We start from the raw sequence: 20275 nt of genomic DNA, 5'->3' as shown, positions 1-20275 counted from the left end.
CGTAAACTCTTTGAGACATTACTCCCATGGAGGAAATTGCGCATCGTGACTGTTATATTCAATCCCGATGCATTTTCTGTCTTTCATCAACACTCTCATTGTCCACAGGTTACAGAATGCCTCCAGATGTGCATCGGAACCTACTACTGGTCTTCCTGGGAACGATCAAAGCGTAGACTGTTTGAGACATTATTCCCATGGAGGAAAGTGCGCATGGTGATTGTTGTATTCAATCCCGATGCAATATCTGTGTTTCATCAACACTCTGATAGTCCACAGATAACAGAATGCATCCAGATGTGCATCGGAAACTACTACTGGTCATCCAGGGAACGATCAAAGCGTAGACTGCTTGAGACATTACTCCCATGGAGGAAAGTGCGCATGGTGACTGTTGTATTCAATCCAGATGCAATTTCTGTGTTTCATCAACACTCTGATACTCCACAGATTACAGAATGCCTGCAGATGTGCATCGGAAACTACTACTGGTCTTCCAGGGAACGATCAAAGCGTAAACTCTTTGAGACATTACTCCCATGGAGGAAAGTGCGCATGGTGACAGTAGTATTCAATCCCGATGCAATTTCTGTGATTCATCAACATTCTAATAGTCCACAGATTACAGAATGCCTCCAGATGTGCATCGGAAACTACTACTGGTCTTCCAGTGAACGGATGAAGCGTAGACTGTTTGAGACATTACCCCCATGGAGGAAAGTGCGCATGGTGACTGTTGTACTCAATCCCGATGCAATTTCTGTGTTTCATCAACACTCTGATAGTCCACAGATAAGAGAATGCATCCAGATGCGCATCGGAAACTACTACTGGTCATCCAGGGAACGATCAAAGCGTTGACTGTTTGAGACTTTACTCCCATGGAGGAAAGTGCGCATGGTGACTGTTGTATTCAATCCCGATGCAATTTCTGTGTTTCATCAACACTCTGATAGTCATCAGATTACAGAATGCCTCCAGATGTGCATCGGAAACTACTACTGGTCTTCCAGGGAACGATCAAAGCGTAGACTCTTTCAGACATTACCTCCATGGAGGAAAGTGCGAAAGGTGACTGTTGTATTCAATACCGATGCAATTTCTGTGTTTTATCAACACTCTGATGGTCCACAGATTACAGAATGCCACCAGATATGCATCGGAAACTACTACTGGTCTTCCAGGGAACGATCAAAGCGTAGACTGTTTGAGACATACCTCCCGTGGAAGAAAGTGCGCATGGTGACTGTTGTATTCAATCCCGATGCAATTTCTGTGTTTCATCAACACTCTGATAGTCCACAGATTACAGAATGCAGCCAGATGTTCATCGGAAACTTCTAATGGTCTTCCAGGGAACGATCAAAGCGTAGACTGTTTGAGACATTACTACCGTGGAGGAAAGTGCGGATTGTGACTGTTGTATTCAATACCGATGCAATTTCTGTGTCTCATCAACACTTTGATACTCCACAGATTACAGAATGCCACGAGATGATCATCGGAAACTACTACTGGTCTTCCAGGGAACGATCAAAGCGTAGACTCTTTCAGACATTACTCCCATGGAGGAAAGTGTGGATGGTGACTGTTGTATCAAATACCGATGCAATTTCTGTGTTTCATCAACACTCTGATAGTCCACAGATTACATAATGACACCAGATGTGCATCGGAAACTACTACTGGTCTTCCAGGGGACGATCAAAAGCGTAGACTGTTTGAGACATATCTCCCGTGGAAGAAAGTGCGCATGGTGACCGTTGTATTCAATCCCGATGCAATGTCTGTGTTTCATCAACACTCTGATAGTCCACAGATTACAGAATGCCGTCAGATGTGCATCGGAAACTACTACTGGTCTTCCAGGGAACGATCAAAGCGTAGACTGTTTGAGAATTACTCCCATGGAGGAAAGTGCGCATGGTGACTGTTGTATTCAATCCCGATGTAATTTCAGTGTTTCATCAACACTCTGATACTCCACAGATTACAGAATGCCTCGAGATGTGCATCGGAAACTACTACTGGTCTTCCTGGGAACGATCAAAGCGTAGACTGTTTGAGACATTACTTATGGAGGAATGTGCGCATGGTGATTGTTGTATTCAATCCCGATGCAATTTCTGTGTTTCATCAACACTCTGATAGTCCACAGATAACAGAATGCCTCCAGATGTGCATCGGAAACTACTACTGGTCATCCAGGGAACGATCAAAGCGTAAACTTATTGAGACATTACTCCCATGGAGGAAAGTGCGTATGGTGACTGTTGTATTCAATCCCGATGCAATTTCTGTCTTTCATCAACATTCTGATAGTCCACAGATTACAGAATGCCTCCAGATGTGCATCGGAAACTACTACTGGTCTTCCAGGGAACGATCAAAGCGTAGACTGTTTGAGACATTACTCCCATGGAGGAAAGTGCGCATGGTGACTGTTGTATTCAATCCAGATGCAATATCTGTGTTTCATAAACACTCTGATACTCCACAGATTACAGAATGCCTCCAGAGGTGCATCTGAAACTACTACTGGTCTTCCAGGGAACGATCAAAGCGTAGACTGTTAGAGACATTACACCCATGGAGGAAAGTGCGCATGGTGACTGTTGTATTTAATCCTGATTCAATTCATGTGTTTCATCAACACTTTGATAGTCTACACATTACAGAATGCCACCAGATGTGCATCGGAAACTACTACTGGTCTTCCAGGGAACGATCAAATCGTACATTGTTTGAGACATAACTCCCGTGACGGAAAGTGCGCATGGTGACTGTTGTATTCAATCCCGATGCAATTTCTGTGTTTCATCAACACTCTGATAGTCCACAAATTACAGAATGCCTCCAGATGTGCATCGGAAACTACTACTTGTCTTCCAGGGAAAGATCAAAGCGTAGACTGTTTGAGACATTACTCCCATGGAGGAAAGTGCGCATGGTGATTGTTGTATTCAATCCCGATGCAATTTCTGTGTTTCATCATCACTCTGATAGTCCACAGATAACAGAATGCATCCAGATGTGGATCGGAAACTACTACTGGTCATCCAGGGAACGATCAGAGCGTAGACTGTTTGAGACATTACTGCCATGGAGGAAGTGCGCATGGTGACTGTTGTATTCAATCCAGATGCAATTTCTGTGTTTCATCAACACTCAGATACTCCACAGATTACAGAATGCCTCCAGATGTGCATCGGAAACTACTACTGGTCTTCCAGGGAACGATCAAAGCGTAAACTCTTTGAGACATTACTCCCATGGAGGAAAGTGCGCATGGTGACTGTTGTATTCAATCCCGATGCAATTTCTGTGTTTCATCAACATTCTAATAGTCCACAGATTACAGAATGCCTCCAGATGTGCATCGGAAACAACTACTGGTCTTCCAGAGAACGGATGAAGCGTAGACTCTTTAAGACATTACCCCCATGGAGGAAAGTGCGCATGATGACTGTTGTATTCAATCCCGATGCAATTTCTGTGTTTCATCAACACTCTGATAGTCCACAGATTAGCGAATGCCTCCAGATGTACATCGGGAACTACTACTGGTCATCCAGGGAACGATCAAAGCGTAAGCTCTTTGCGACATTACGCCCATGGAGGAAAGTGCTCATGGTGGCTGTTGTATTCAATCCCGATGCAATTTCTGTCTTTCATCAACATTCTGATAGTCCACAGATAACAGAATGCCTCCAGATGTGCATCGGAATCTACTACTGGTCTTCCAGGGAACGATCAAAAACGTAGACGGTTTTAGACATTACTAGCATGGAGGAAAGTGCGCATGGTGACTGTTGTATTCAATCCAGATGCAATTTCTGTGTTTCATCAACACTCCGATACTCCACAGATTACAGAATGCCTCCAGATGTGCATCGCAAACTACTACTGGTCTTCCAGGGAACGATCAAAGCGTAGACTGTTAGAGACATTACACCCATGGAGGAAAGTGCGCGTGGTGACTGTTGTATTCAATCCCGATGCAATTACTGTGTTTCATCAACACTTTGATAACCTACACATTACAAAATGCCACCAGATGTGCATCGGAAACTACTACTGGTCTTCCAGGGAACGACCAATCGTAGATTGTTTCAGACATAACTCCCGTGAAGGTAAGTGCGCATGGTGATTGTTGTATTCAATCCCGATGCAATTTCTGTGTTTCATCAACACTCTGATAGTCTACACATTACAGAATGCGACCAGATGTGCATCGGAAAGTACTACTGGTCTTCCAGGGAACGATCAAATCGTACATTGTATGAGACATAACTCCCGTGAAGGAAAGTGCGCATGGTGACTGTTGTATTCAATCCCGATGCAATTTCTGTGTTTCATCAACACTCTGATAGTCCACAAATTTCAGAATGCCTCCAGATGTGCATCGGAAACTGCATCTGGTCTTCCAGGGAACGATCAAAGCGTGGACTGTTTGAGACATTACTTTTACGGAGGAATGTGCGCATGGTGATTGTTGTATTCAATCCCGATGCAATTTCTGTGTTTCATCAACACTCTGATAGTCCACAGATAACAGAATGCCTCCAGATATGCATCGGAAACTACTACTGGTCATCCAGGGAACGATCAAAGCGTAAGCTCTTTGCGACATTACTCCCATGGAGGAAAGTGCGCATGGTGACTGTTGTATTCAATCCCGATGCAATTTCTGTCTTTCATCAACATTCTGATAGTCCACAGATAACAGAATGCCTCCAGATGTGCATCGGAAACTACTACTGGTCTTCCAGGGAACGATCAAAGCGTAGAATGTTTTAGACATTACTCCCATGGAGGAAAGTGCGCATGGTGACTGTTGTATTCAATCCCAATGCAATTACTGTGTTTCATCAACACTTTGATAGTCTGCACATTACAAAATGCCACCAGATGTGCATCGGAAACTACAACTGGTCTTCCAGGGAACGACCAATCGTAGATTGTTTCAGACATAACTCCTGTGAAGGAAAGTGCGCATGGTGACTGTTGTATTCAATCCCGATGCACTTTCTGTGTTTCATCAACACTCTGATAGTCTACACATTACAGAATGCGACCAGATGGGCATCGGAAACTACTACTGGTCTTCCAGGGAACGATCAAATCGTACATTGTTTGAGACATAACTCCCGTGAAGGAAAGTGCGCATGGTGACTGTTGTATTCAATCCCGATGCAATTTCTGTGTTTCATCAACACTCTGATAGTCCACAAATTACAGAATGCCTCCAGATGTTCATCGGAAACTACTACTGGTCTTCCAGGAAATGATCAAGGCGTAGACTGTTTGAGACATTACTTTTATGGAGGAATGTGCGCATGTTGACTGTTGTATTCAATCCCGATGCAATTTCTGTGTTTCATCAACAATCTGATAGTCCACAGATAACAGAATGCCTCCAGATGTGTATCGGAAACTACTACTGGTCATCCAGGGAACGATCAAAGCGTAAGCTCTTTGCGACATTACTCCCATGGAGGAAAGTGCTCATGGTGGCTGTTGTATTCAATCCCGATGCAATTTCTGTCTTTCATCAACATTCTGATAGTAGACAGATAACAGAATGCCTCCAGATGTGCATCGGAATCTACTACTGGTCTTCCAGGGAACAATCAAAAACGTAGACGGTTTTAGACATTACTCCCATGGAGGAAAGTGCACATGGTGACTGTTGTATTCAATCCAGATGCAATTTCTGTGTTTCATCAACACTCCGATACTCCACAGATTACAGAATGCCTCCAGATGTGCATCGGAAACTACTACTGGTCTTCCAGGGAACGATCAAAGCGTAGACTGTTAGAGACATTACACCCATGGAGGAAAGTGCGCATGGTGACTGTTGTATTCAATCCCGATGCAATTACTGTGTTTCATCAACACTTTGATAACCTACACATTACAAAATGCCACCAGATGTGCATCGGAAACTACTACTGGTCTTCCAGGGAACGACCAATCGTAGATTGTTTCAGACATAACTCCCGTGAAGGTAAGTGGGCATGGTGATTGTTGTATTCAATCCCGATGCAATTTCTGTGTTTCATCAACACTCTGATAGTCTACACATTACACAATGCGACCAGATGGGCATCGGAAAGTACTACTGGTCTTCCAGGGAACGATCAAATCGTACATTGTATGAGACATAACTCCCGTGAAGGAAAGTGCGCATGGTGACTGTTGTATTCAATCCCGATGCAATTTCTGTGTTTCATCAACACTCTGATAGTCCACAAATTACAGAATGCCTCCAGATGTGCATCGGAAACTACATCTGGTCTTCCAGGGAACGATCAAAGCGTGGACTGTTTGAGACATTACTTTTATGGAGGAATGTGCGCATGGTGATTGTTGTATTCAATCCCGATGCAATTTCTGTGTTTCATCAACACTCTGATAGTCCACAGATAACAGAATGCCTCCAGATATGCATCGGAAACTACTACTGGTCATCCAGGGAACGATCAAAGCGTAAGCTCTTTGCGATATTACTCCCATGGAGGAAAGTGCGCATGGTGACTGTTGTATTCAATCCCGATGCAATTTCTGTCTTTCATCAACATTCTGATAGTCCACAGATAACAGAATGCCTCCAGATGTGCATCGGAAACTACTACTGGTCTTCCAGGGAACGATCAAAGCGTAGACTGTTTTAGACATTACTCCCATGGAGGAAAGTGCGCATGGTGACTGTTGTATTCAATCCCGATGCAATTTCTGTGTTTCATCAACACTCCGATACTCCACAGATTACAGAATGCCTCCAGATGTGCATCGGAAACTACTACTGGTCTTCCAGGGAACGATCAAAGCGTAGACTGTTAGAGACATTACACCCATGGAGGAAAGTGCGCATGGTGACTGTTGTATTCAATCCCGATGCAAATACTGTGTTTCATCAACACTTTGATAGTCTGCACATTACAAAATGCCACCAGATGTGCATCAGAAACTACAACTGGTCTTCCAGGGAACGACCAATCGTAGATTGTTTCAGACATAACTCCCGTGAAGAAAAGTGCGCATGGTGACTGTTGTATTCAATCCCGATGAAATTTCTGTGTTTCATCAACACTCTGATAATCTACACATTACAGAATGCGACCAGATGGGCATCGGAAACTACTACTGGTCTTCCAGGGAACGATCAAATCGTATATTGTTTGAGACATAACTCCCGTGAAGGAAAGTGTGCATGGTGACTGTTGTATTCAATCCCGATGCAATTTCTGTGTTTCATCAACACTCTGATAGTCCACAAATTACAGAATGCCTCCAGATGTTCATCGGAAACTACTACTGGTCTTCCAGGAAATGATCAAGGCGTAGACTGCTTGAGACATTACTTTTATGGAGGAATGTTCGCATGTTGACTGTTGTATTCAATCCCGATGCAATTACTGTGATTCATCAACACACTGATAGTCTACACATTATAGAATGCGACCAGATGTGCATCGGAAACTACTACTGGTATTCCAGGGAACGATCAAAGCATAGATGGTTTGAGACATTACTCCCGTGGAAGAGAGTGCGCATGGTGACTGGTGAATTCAATCCCGATGCAATTTCTGTGTTTCATCAACACTCTGATAGTCCACAGATAATAGAATGCCTCAAGATGTGCATCGGAAACTACTACTGGTCTTCCGGCGAACGATCAAATCGTAAACTCTTTGAGACATTACTCACATGGTGGAAAGTGCGCATGGTGACTGTTGTATTCAATTCCGATGCAATTTCTGTGTTTCATCAACACTCTGATAGTCCACAGATTTCAGAATGCCATCAGATGTGCATGGGAAACTACTACTGGTCTTCCAGGGAACGATTAAAGCGTAGACTGTTTGAGAATTACCCCCATGGAGGAAAGTGCGCATGGTGACTGTTGTATTCAATCCCGATGTAATTTCAGTGTTTCATCAAAACTCTTATACTCCACAGATTACAGAATGCCTCCAGATGTGCATCGGAAACTACTACTTGTCTTCCAGGGATAGATCAAAGCGTAGACTGTTTAAGACATTACTGCCATGGAGGAAAGTGCGCATGGTGACTGTTGTATTCAATCCCGATGTAATTTCAGTGTTTCATCAAAACCCTGATACTCCACAGATTACAGAATGCCTCCAGATGTGCATCGGAAACTACTACTTGTCTTCCAGGGATAGATCAAAGCGTAGACTGTTTGAGACATTACTCCCATGGAGGAAAGTGCGCATGGTGATTGTTGGATTCAATCCCGATGCAATTTCTGTGTTTCATCAACACTCTGATAGTCCACTGACAACAGAATGCATTCAGATGTGCATCGGAAACTACTACTGGTCATCCAGGGAACGATCAAAGCGTAGACTGTTTGAGACATTACTCCCATGGAGGAAAGTGCGCATGGTGACTGTTGTATTCAATCCCGATGCAATTTCTTTGTTTCATCAACACTTTGATAGTCCACAGATATCAGAATACCACCAGACGTGCATCGGAAACTACTACTGGTCTTCTAAAGAACGATCAAAGCTTAGACTGTTTGAGACATTACTCCCATGGAGGAAAGTGCGCATGGTGACTGTTGTATTCAATCCCGATGCAATTTCTGTGTTTCATCAACACTATGATACTCCACAGATTGCAGGATGCCTCCAGATGTGCATCGGAAACTACTACTGGTCTTCCAGGGAACGGTCAAAGCGTAGACTGTTTAAGACATTACTGCCATGGAGGAAAGTGCGCATGGTGACTGTTGTATTCAATCCCGATGTAATTTCAGTGTTTCATCAAAACCCTGATACTCCACAGATTACAGAATGCCTCCAGATGTGCATCGGAAACTACTACTTGTCTTCCAGGGATAGATCAAAGCGTAGACTGTTTGAGACATTACTCCCATGGAGGAAAGTGCGCATGGTGATTGTTGGATTCAATCCCGATGCAATTTCTGTGTTTCATCAACACTCTGATAGACCACAGATTACAGAATACCTCCAGATGGGCATCGGAAACTACTACTGGTCTTCCAGGGAACGATCAAAACGTAAACTCTTTGAGACATTACTCCCATGGAGGAAATTGCGCATCGTGACTGTTGTATTCAATCCCAATGCATTTTCTGTCTTTTATCAACACTTTCATAGTCCACAGGTTACAGAATGCCTCCAGATGTGCATCGGAACCTACTACTGGTCTTCCTGGGAACGATCAAAGCGTAGACTGTTTGAGACATTATTCCCATGGAGGAAAGTGCGCATGGTGATTGTTGTATTCAATCCCGATGCAATTTCTGTGTTTCATCAACACTCTGATAGTCCACTGATAACAGAATGCATTCAGATGTGCATCGGAAACTACTACTGGTCATCCAGGGAACGATCAAAGCGTAGACTGTTTGAGACATTACTCCCACGGAGGAAAGTGCGCATGGTGACTGTTGTATTCAATCCCGATGCAATTTCTGTGTTTCATCAACACTATGATACTCCACAGATTGCAGGATGCCTCCAGATGTGCATCGGAAACTACTACTGGTCTTCCAGGGAACGGTCAAAGCGTAGACTGTTTAAGACATTACTGCCATGGAGGAAAGTGCGCATGGTGACTGTTGTATTCAATCCCGATGCAATTTCTGTGTTTCATCAATACTCTGATAGTCCACAGATTAAAGAATGCCTCCAGATGTGCATCGGAAACTACTACTGGTCTTCCAGGGAACAATCAAAGCGTAGACTGTTTGAGACATTACTTTTATGGAGGAATGTGCGCATGGTGATTGTTGTATTCAATCCCGATGCAATTTCTGTGTTTGATCAACACTCTGATAGTCCACAGATAAGAGAATGCCGCCAGATGTGCATCGGAAAGTAATACTTGTCATCCAGGGAAAGATCAAAACGTAAACTCTTTGAGACATTACTCCCATGGAGGAAAGTGCGCATGGTGACTGTTGTATTCAATCCCGATGCAATTTCTGTCTTTCATCAACATTCTGATATTCCACAGATTACAGAATGCCTCCAGATGTGCATCGGTAACTACTACTGGTCTTCCAGGTAATGATCAAACCGTAGACGGTTAGAGACATTACTCCCATGGAGGAGAGTGCGCATGGTGACTGTTGTATTCAATCCCGATACAATTTCTGTGTTTCATCAACACTCTGATAGTCCACAGATTACAGAATGCCACCAGATGTGCATCGGTAACTAATACTGGTCTTCCAGGGAACGATCAAATCATAGACCGTTTGAGACATTACTCCCATGGAGGAAAGTGCGCATGGTGACTGTTGTAATCAATCCCAATGCATTTTCTGTGTTTCATCAACACTCTGATACTCCACACATTACAGAATGCCTCCAAATGTGCATCGGAAACTACTACTGGTCTTCCTGGGAACCATCAAATTGTAGACAGTTTGAGACATTACTCCCATGGAAGAAAGTGCGCATGGTGACTGTTGTATTCAATCCGGATGCAATTTCCGTGTTTCATCAACACTCTGATAGTCCACAGATTACAGAATGCCTCCAGATGTGCATCGGAAACTACTACTGGTCTTCCAGGGAACGATCAAAGCGTAGAGTGGTTGAGACATTACTTTCATGAAGGAAAGTGAGCATGGTGACTGTTGTATTCAATCCCGATGCAATTTCTGTGTTTCATCAACAATCTGATAGTCCACAGATAACAGAATGACTCCAGATGTGCATCGGAAACTACTACTGGTCTTCCAAGGGACGATCAAAGCGTAGACTGTTTGAGACATAACTCCCGTGGAGGAAAGTGCGCGTGGTGACTGTTGTATTCAATCCCGATGCAATTTCTATGTTTCATCAACATTCTAATAGTACACAGATTACAGAATGCCTCCAGATGTGCATCGGAAACTACTACTGGTCTTCGAGGGAACGGATAAAGTGTAGATTGTTTGAGACATTACTCCCATGGAGGAAAGTGCGCATGGTGACTGTTGTATTCAATCCCGATGCAATTTCTGTGTTTCATCAACACTCTGATAGTCTACACATTACAGAATGCGACCAGATGTGCATCGGAAACTACTACTGGTCTTCCAGGGAACGATCAAAGCATAGATGGTTTGAGACCTTACTCCCGTGGAGCAGAGTGCGCATGGTGACTGTTGTATTCAATCCCGATGCAATTTCTGTGTTTCATCAACACTCTGATTGTCCACAGATAACAGAATGCCTCCAGATGTGCATCGTAAACTACTACTTTTCTTCCAGGGAACGATCGAAGCGTAAACTCTTTGAGACATTACTCCCATGAAGGAAAGTGCTCATGGTGACTGTTGTATTCAATCCCGATGCAATTTCTGTGTTTCATCAACTTTCTGATAGACCACAGATTACAGAATGCCTACAGAAGTGCATCGGAAACTACTACTGGTCTTCCAGGGAACGATCAAAGCGTAGAGTGTTTGAGACATTACTTTTATGGCGCAATGAGCGCATGGTGATTGTTGTATTCAATCCCGATGCAATTTCTGTGTTTCATCAACACTCTGATAGTCCACAGATAACAGAATGCCTCCAGATGTGCATCGGAAACTACTACTTGTCATCCAGGGAAAGATCAAAACGTAAACTCTTTGAGACATTACTCCCATGGAGGAAATTGCGCATGGTGAATGTTGTATTCAATGACGATGCAATTTCTGTCTTTCATCAACATTCTGATGGTCCACAGATTACAGAATTCCTCCAGATGTGCATCTGAAACTACTACTGGTCTTCCAGGGAACGATCAAAGCGTAGACTGTTAGAGAAATTACACCCATGGAGGAAAGTGCGAATGGTGACTGTTTTATTCAATCCCGATGCAATTACTGTGTTTCATCAACACTTTGATGGTCTTCACATTACAGAATGCCACCAGATGTGCATCGGAAACTACTACCAGTCTTCCAGGAAACGATCAAAGCGTAGACTGTTTGAGACATTACTTTTATGGAGGAATGTGCGCATGGTGACTGTTGTATTCAATCCCGATGCAATTTCTGTGTTTCATTAACACTCTGATAGTCCACAGATTACAGAATGCCTCCAGATGTGCATCGGTAACTACTACTGGTCATCCAGGGAACGATCAAAGCATAGACTGTTTGAGACATTACTCACATGGAGGAAAGTGCGCATGGTGACTGTTGTAATCAATCCCGATGCAATTTCTGTGTTTCATCAACACTCTGATACTCCACAGATTACAGAATGCCTCCAAATGTGCATCGGAAACTACTACTGGTCTTCCTGGGAAGGATCAAATCGTAGACTGTTTGAGACATTACTCCCTTGGAGGAAAGTGCGCATGGTGACTGTTGTAATCAATCCCGATGCAATTTCTGTGTTTCATCAACACTCTGATAGTACACAGATTACAGAATGCCTCCAGTTGTGCATCGGAAACTACTATTGGTCTTCCAGGGAACGATCAAAGCGTAGAGTGTTTGAGACATTACTTTCATGAAGGAAAGTGAGCATGGTGACTGTTGTATTCAATTCCGATGCAATTTCTGTGTTTCATCAACACTCTGATAGTCCACAGATAACAGAATGCCTCCAGATGAGTATCGGAAACTACTACTGGTCTTCCAGGGAACGATCGAAGCGTAAACTCTTCGAGACATTTCTCCCATAGAGCAAAGTGCGCATGGTGACTGTTGTATTCAATTCCGATGCAATTTCTGTGTTTTATCAACATTCTGATAGTCCACAGATTACAGAATGCCTCCAGATGTGCATCGGAAACTACTACTGGTCTTCCAGGGAACGGATAAAGCGTAGACTGTTTGAGACATTACTCCCATGGAGGAAAGTACGCATGGTGACTGTTGTATTCAATCCCGATGCATTTTCTGTGTTTCATCAACACTCTGATGGTCCACAGATTACAGAATGCCTCCAGATGTGAATCGGAAACTACTACTGGTCATCCAGGGAACGATCAAATCGTAGACTGTTTGAGACATTACTCTCATTTAAGAAAGTGCGCATGGTGACTGTTGTATTCAATCCGGATGCAATTTCTGTGTTTCATCAACACTCTGATAGTCCACAGATAACAGAATGCCTCCAGATGTGCATCGGAAACTACTACTGGTCTTCCAGGGAACGATTAAAGCGTAAACTCTTTGAGACATTACTCCCACGGAGGAAAGTGCGCATGGTGACTGTTGTATTCAATCCCGATGCAATTTCTGTGTTTCATCAACATTCTGATAGTCCACAGATTACAGAATGCCTCCAGATGTGCATCGGAAACTACTACTGGTCTTCCAGGGAACGGATAAAGCGTAGACTGTTTGAGGCATTACTCCCATGGAGGAAAGTGCGCATGGTGACTGTTGTATTCAATCCCGATGCATTTTCTGGGTTTCATCAACACTCTGATGGTCCACAGATTACAGAATGCCTCCAGATGTGCATCGGAAACTACTACTGGTCTTCCAAAGGACGATCAAAGCGTAAACTCTTTGAGACATTACTCCCATGGAGGAAAGTGCGCATGGTGACTGTTGTATTCAATCCCGATGCATTTTCTGTGTTTCATCAACACTCTGACAGTCCACAGATTACAGAATGCCACGAGGTGTTTATCGGAAACTACTACTGGGCTACAAGGGAACGATGAAAGCGTAGACTGTTTCAGACATTACTAACATGGAGAATAGTGGGGATGGTGACTGTTGTATTCAATCCCAATGCAATTTCTGTGTTTCATCAACACTCTGATAGTCCACAGATTACAGAATGCCCCCAGATGTGCATCGGAAAATACTACTGGTCTTCCAAGGGACGATCAAAGCGTTGACTGTTTGAGACATAACTCCCGTGGAGGAAAGTGCGCGTGGTGACTGTTGTATTCAATCCCGATGCAATTTCTGTGTTTCATCAACATTGTAATAGTACACAGATTACAGAATGCCTCCAGATGTGCATCGGAAACTACTACTGGTCTTCCAGGGAACGGATAAAGTGTAGATTGTTTGAGACATTACTCCTATGGAGGAAAGTGCGCATGGTGACTGTTGTATTCAATCCCGATGCAATTTCTGTGTTTCATCAACACTCTGATAGTCTACACATTACAGAATGCGACCAGATGTGCATCGGAAACTACTACTGGTCTTCCAGGGAACGATCAAAGCATAGATGGTTTGAGACATTACTCCTGTGGAGCAGAGTGCGCATGGTGACTGTTGTATTCAATCCCGATGCAATTTCTGTGTTTCATCAACACTCTGATTGTCCACAGATAACAGAATGCCTCCAGATGTGCATCGGAAACTACTACTGGTCTTCCAGGGAACGATCAAAGCGTAAACTCTTTGAGACATTACTCCCATGGAGGAAAGTGCGCATGGTGACTGTTGTATTCAATCCCGATGCAAATTCTGTGTTTCATCAACTTTCTGATAGACCACAGATTACAGAATGCATCCAGAAGTGAATCGGAAACTACTACAGGTCTTCCAGGGAACGATCAAAGCGTAGACTGTTTGAGACATTACTTTTATGGCGGAATGTGCGCATGGTGATTGTTGTATTCAATCCCGATGCAATTTCTGTGTTTCATCAACACTCTGATAGTCCACAGATAACAGAATGCCTCCAGATGTGCATCGGAAACTACTACTTGTCATCCAGGGAAAGATCAAAACGTAAACTCTTTGAGACATTACTCACATGGAGGAAATTGCGCATGGTGACTGATGTATTCAATGACGATGCAATTTCTGTCTTTCATCAACATTCTGATGGTCCACAGATTACAGAATGCCTCCAGATGTGCATCGGAAACTACTACTGGTCTTCCAGGGAACGATCAAAGCGTAGACTGTTAGAGAAATTACACCCATGGAGGAAAGTGCGAATGGTGACTGTTTTATTCAATCCCGATGCTATTACTGTGTTTCATCAACACTTTGATGGTTTTCACATTACAGAATGCCACCAGATGTGCATCGGAAACTACTACCAGTCTTCCAGGAAACGATCAAAGCGTAGACTGTTTGAGACATTACTTTTATGGAGGAATGTGCGCATGGTGACTCTTGTATTCAATCCCGATGCAATTTCTGTGTTTCATGAACACTCTGATAGTCCGCAGATTACAGAATGCCTCCAGATGTGCATCGGTAACTACTACTGGTCTTCCAGGGAACGATCAAAGCATAGACTGTTTGAGACATTACTCCCATAAAGGAAAGTGCGCATGGTGACTGTTGTAATCAATCCCGATGCAATTTCTGTGTTTCATCAACATTCTGATAGTCCACAGATTACAGAATGCCTCCAGATGTGAATCGGAAACTACTACTGGTCATCCAGGGAACGATCAAATCGTAGACTGTTTGAGACATTACTCCCATTTAAGAAAGTGCGCATGGTGACTGTTGTATTCAATCCGGATGCAATTTCTGTGTTTCATCAACACTCTGATAGTCCACAGATTACAGAATGCCTCCAGATGTGCATCGGAAACTACTACTGGTCTTCCAGGGAACGATCAAAGCGTAGAGTGTATGAGACATTACTTTCATGAAGGAAAGTGAGCATGGTGACTGTTGAATTCAATCCCGATGCAATTTATGTGTTTCATCAACACTCTGATAGTCCACAGATAACAGAATGCCTCCAGATGTGCATCGGAAACTACTACTGGTCTTCCAGGGAACGATCAAAGCGTAAACTCTTTGAGACATTACTCCCACGGAGGAAAGTGCGCATGGTGACTGTTGTATTCAATCCCGATGCAATTTCTGTGTTTCATCAACATTCTGATAGTCCACAGATTACAGAATGCCTCCAGATGTGCATCGGAAACTACTACTGGTCTTCCAGGGAACGGATAAAGCGTAGACTGTTTGAGACATTACTCCCATGGAGGAAAGTGCGCATGGTGACTGTTGTATTCAATCCCGATGCATTTTCTGGGTTTCATCAACACTCTGATGGTCCACAGATTACAGAATGCCTCCAGATGTGCATCGTAAACTACTACTGGTCTTCCAAAGGACGATCAAAGCGTAAACTCTTTGAGACATTACTCCCATGGAGGAAAGTGCGCATGGTGACTGTTGTATTCAATCCCGATGCATTTTCTGTGTTTCATCAACACTCTGACTGTCCACAGATTACAGAATGCCACGAGGTGTTTATCGGAAACTACTACTGGTCTTCCAGGGAACGATCAAAGCGTAAACTCTTTTAGACATTACTCCCATGGAGGAAAGTGCGCGTGGTGACTGTTGTATTCAATCCCGATGCAATTTCTGTGTTTCATCAACATTCTAATAGTCCACAGATTACAGAATGCGACCAGATGTGCATCGGAAACTACTACTGGTCTTCCGGGGAACGGATAAAGCGTAGACTGTTTGAGACATTACTCCCATGGAGGAAAGTGCGCATGGTGACTGTTTTATTCAATCCCGATGCAATTTCTGTGTTTCATCAACACTCTGATAGTCTACACATTACAGAATGCGACCAGATGTGCATCGGAAACTACTACTGGTCTTCCAGTTAACGATAAAAGCATAGATGGTTTGAGACATTACTCCCGTGGAGGAGAGTGCGCATGGTGACTGTTGTATTCAATCCCGATGCAATTTCTGTGTTTCATCAACACTCTGATAGTCCACAGATAACAGAATGCCTCCAGATGTGCATCGGAAAGTACTACTGGTCTTCCTGGGAACGATCAAATCGTATACTGTTTGAGACATTACCCCATGGAAGAAAGTGCGCATGGTGACTGTTGTATTCAATCCGGATGCAATTTCCGTGTTTCATCAACACTCTGATAGACCACAGATTACAGAATTCCTCCAGATGTGCATCGGAAACTACTAATGGTCTTCCAAGGAACGATCAGAGCGTAGAGTGTTTGAGACATTACTTACATGAAGGAAAGTGCGCATGGTGACTGTTGTATTCAACCCCGATGCAATTTCTGTGTTTCATCAACACTCTGATAGTCCACAGATAACAGAATGCCTCCAGATGTGCATCGGAAACTACTACTTGTCATCCAGGGAAAGATCAAAACGTAAACTCTTTGAGACATTACTCCCATGGAGGAAATTGCGCATGGTGACTGTTGTATTCAATGACGATGCAATTTCTGTCTTTCATCAACATTCTGATAGTCCACAGATTACAGAATGCCGCCAGATGTGCATCGGAAACTACTACTGGTCTTCCAGGGAACGATCAAAGCGTAGACTGTTAGAGAAATTACACCCATGGAGGAAAGTGTGAATGGTGACTGTTGTATTCAATCCCGATGCATTTTCTGTGTTTCATCAGCACTCTGATAGTCCACAAATTACAGAATGCCTCCAGATGTTCATCGGAAACTACTACTGGTCTTCCAGGGAACGATCAAAGCGTAAACTCTTTGAGACATTACTCCCATGGAGGAAAGTGCGCATGGTGACTGTTGTATTCAATCCCGATACAATATCTGTGTTTCATTAATACTCTGATAGTCCACAGATTACAGAATGCCTCCAGATGTGAATCGGAAACTACTACTGGTCATCCAGGGAACGATCAAATCGTAGACTGTTTGAGACATTACTCCCATTTAAGAAAGTGCACATGGTGACTGTTGTATTCAATCCGGATGCAATTTCCGTGTTTCATCAACACTCTGATAGTCCACAGATTACAGAATGCCTCCAGATGTGCATCGGAAACTACTACTGGTTTTCCAGGGAACGATCAAAGCGTAGAGTGTTTGAGACATAACTTTCATGAAGGAAAGTGAGCATGGTGACTGTTGAATTCAATCCCGATGCAATTTCTGTGTTTCATCAACACTCTGATAGTCCACAGATAACAGAATGCCTCCAGATGTTCATCAGAAACTACTACTGGTCTTCCAGGGAACGATCAAAGCGTAAACTCTTTGAGACATTACTCCCATGGAGGAAAGTGCGCATGGTGACTGTTGTATTCCATCCCGATGCAATTTCTGTGTTTCATCAACATTCTGGTAGTCCACAGATTACAGAATGCCTCCAGATGTGCATCGGAAACTACTACTGGTCTTCCAGGGAACGGATAAAGCGTAGACTGTTTGAGACATTACTCCCATGGAGGAAAGTGCGCATGGTGACTGTTGTATTCAATCCCGATGTATTTTCTGTGTTTCATCAACACTCTGATGGTCCACAGATTACAGAATGCCTCCAGATGTGCATCGGAAACTACTACTGGTCTTCCAAGCGACGATCAAAGCGTAAACTCTTTGAGACATTACTCCCACGGAGGAAAGTGCGCATGGTGACTGTTGTAATCAATCCCGATGCAATTTCTGTGTTTCATCAACACTCTGATAGTCCACAGATTACAGAATGCCTCCAGTTGTGCATCGGAAACTACTATTGGTCTTCCAGGGAACGATCAAAGCGTAGAGTGTTTGAGACATTACTTTCATGAAGGAAAGTGAGCATGGTGACTGTTGTATTCAATTCCGATGCAATGTCTGTGTTTCATCAACACTCTGATAGTCCACAGATAACAGAATGCCTCCAGATGAGCATCGGAAACTACTACTGGTCTTCCAGGGAACGATCAAAGCGTAAACTCTTCGAGACATTTCTCCCATGGAGGAAAGTGCGCATGGTGACTGTTGTATTCAATTCCGATGCAATTTCTGTGTTTCATCAACACTCTGATAGTCCACAGATAACAGAATGCCTCCAGATGTGCATCGGAAACTACTACTGGTCTTCCAGGGAACGATCAAAGCGTAAACTCTTTGAGACATTACTCCCACGGAGGAAAGTGCGCATGGTGACTGTTGTATTCAATCCCGATGCAATTTCTGTGTTTCATCAACATTCTGATAGTCCACAGATTACAGAATGCCTCCAGATGTGCATCGGAAACTACTACTGGTCTTCCAGGGAACGGATAAAGCGTAGACTGTCTGAGACATTACTCCCACGGAGGAAAGTGCGCATGGTGACTGTTGTATTCAATCCCGATGCATTTTCTGTGTTTCATCAACACTCTGATGGTCCACAGATTACAGAATGCCTCCAGATGTGCATCGGAAACTACTACTGGTCTTCCAGGGAACGATCAAAGCGTAGAGTGTTTGAGACATTACTTTCATGAAGGAAAGTGAGCATGGTGACTGTGGAATTCAATCCCGATGCAATTTCTGTGTTTCATCAACACTCTGATAGTCCACAGATAACAGAATGCCTCCAGATGTGCATCGGAAACTACTACTGGTCTTCCAGGGAACGATCAAAGCGTAAACTCTTTGAGACATTACTCCCACGGAGGAAAGTGCGCATGGTGACTGTTGCATTCAATCCGGATGCAATTTCTGTGTTTCATCAACACTCTGATAGTCCACAGATTACAGAATGCCTCCAGATGTGCATCGGAAACTACTACTGGTCTTCCAGGGAACGATCAAAGCGTAGAGTGTTTGAGACATTACTTTCATGAAGGAAAGTGAGCATGGTGACTGTTGAATTCAATCCCGATGCAATTTCTGTGTTTCATCAACACTCTGATAGTCCACAGATAACAGAATGCCTCCAGATGTGCATCGGAAACTACTACTGGTCTTCCAGGGAACGATCAAAGCGTAAACTCTTTGAGACATTACTCCCACGGAGGAAAGTGCGCATGGTGACTGTTGTATTCAATCCCGATGCAATTTCTGTGTTTCATCAACATTCTGATAGTCCACAGATTACAGAATGCCTCCAGATGTGCATCGGAAACTACTACTGGTCTTCCAGGGAACGGATAAAGCGTAGACTGTTTGAGACATTACTCCCACGGAGGAAAGTGCGCATGGTGACTGTTGTATTCAATCCCGATGCATTTTCTGTGTTTCATCAACACTCTGATGGTCCACAGATTACAGAATGCCTCCAGATGTGAATCGGAAACTACTACTGGTCATCCAGGGAACGATCAAATCGTAGACTGTTTGAGACATTACTCCCATTTAAGAAAGTGCGCATGGTGACTGTTGTATTCAATCCGGATGCAATTTCTGTGTTTCATCAACACTCTGATAGTCCACAGATTACAGAATGCCTCCAGATGTGCATCGGAAACTACTACTGGTCTTCCAGGGAACGATCAAAGCGTAGAGTGTTTGAGACATTACTTTCATGAAGGAAAGTGAGCATGGTGACTGTTGAATTCAATCCCGATGCAATTTCTGTGTTTCATCAACACTCTGATAGTCC

The sequence above is a fragment of the Schistocerca gregaria genome, unplaced genomic scaffold, assembly GCF_023897955.1.
Source record: "Schistocerca gregaria isolate iqSchGreg1 unplaced genomic scaffold, iqSchGreg1.2 ptg000169l, whole genome shotgun sequence".
NCBI classification, from domain to species: Eukaryota; Metazoa; Arthropoda; class Insecta; order Orthoptera; family Acrididae; genus Schistocerca; species Schistocerca gregaria.
This window is presented reverse-complemented; position numbering follows the sequence as displayed.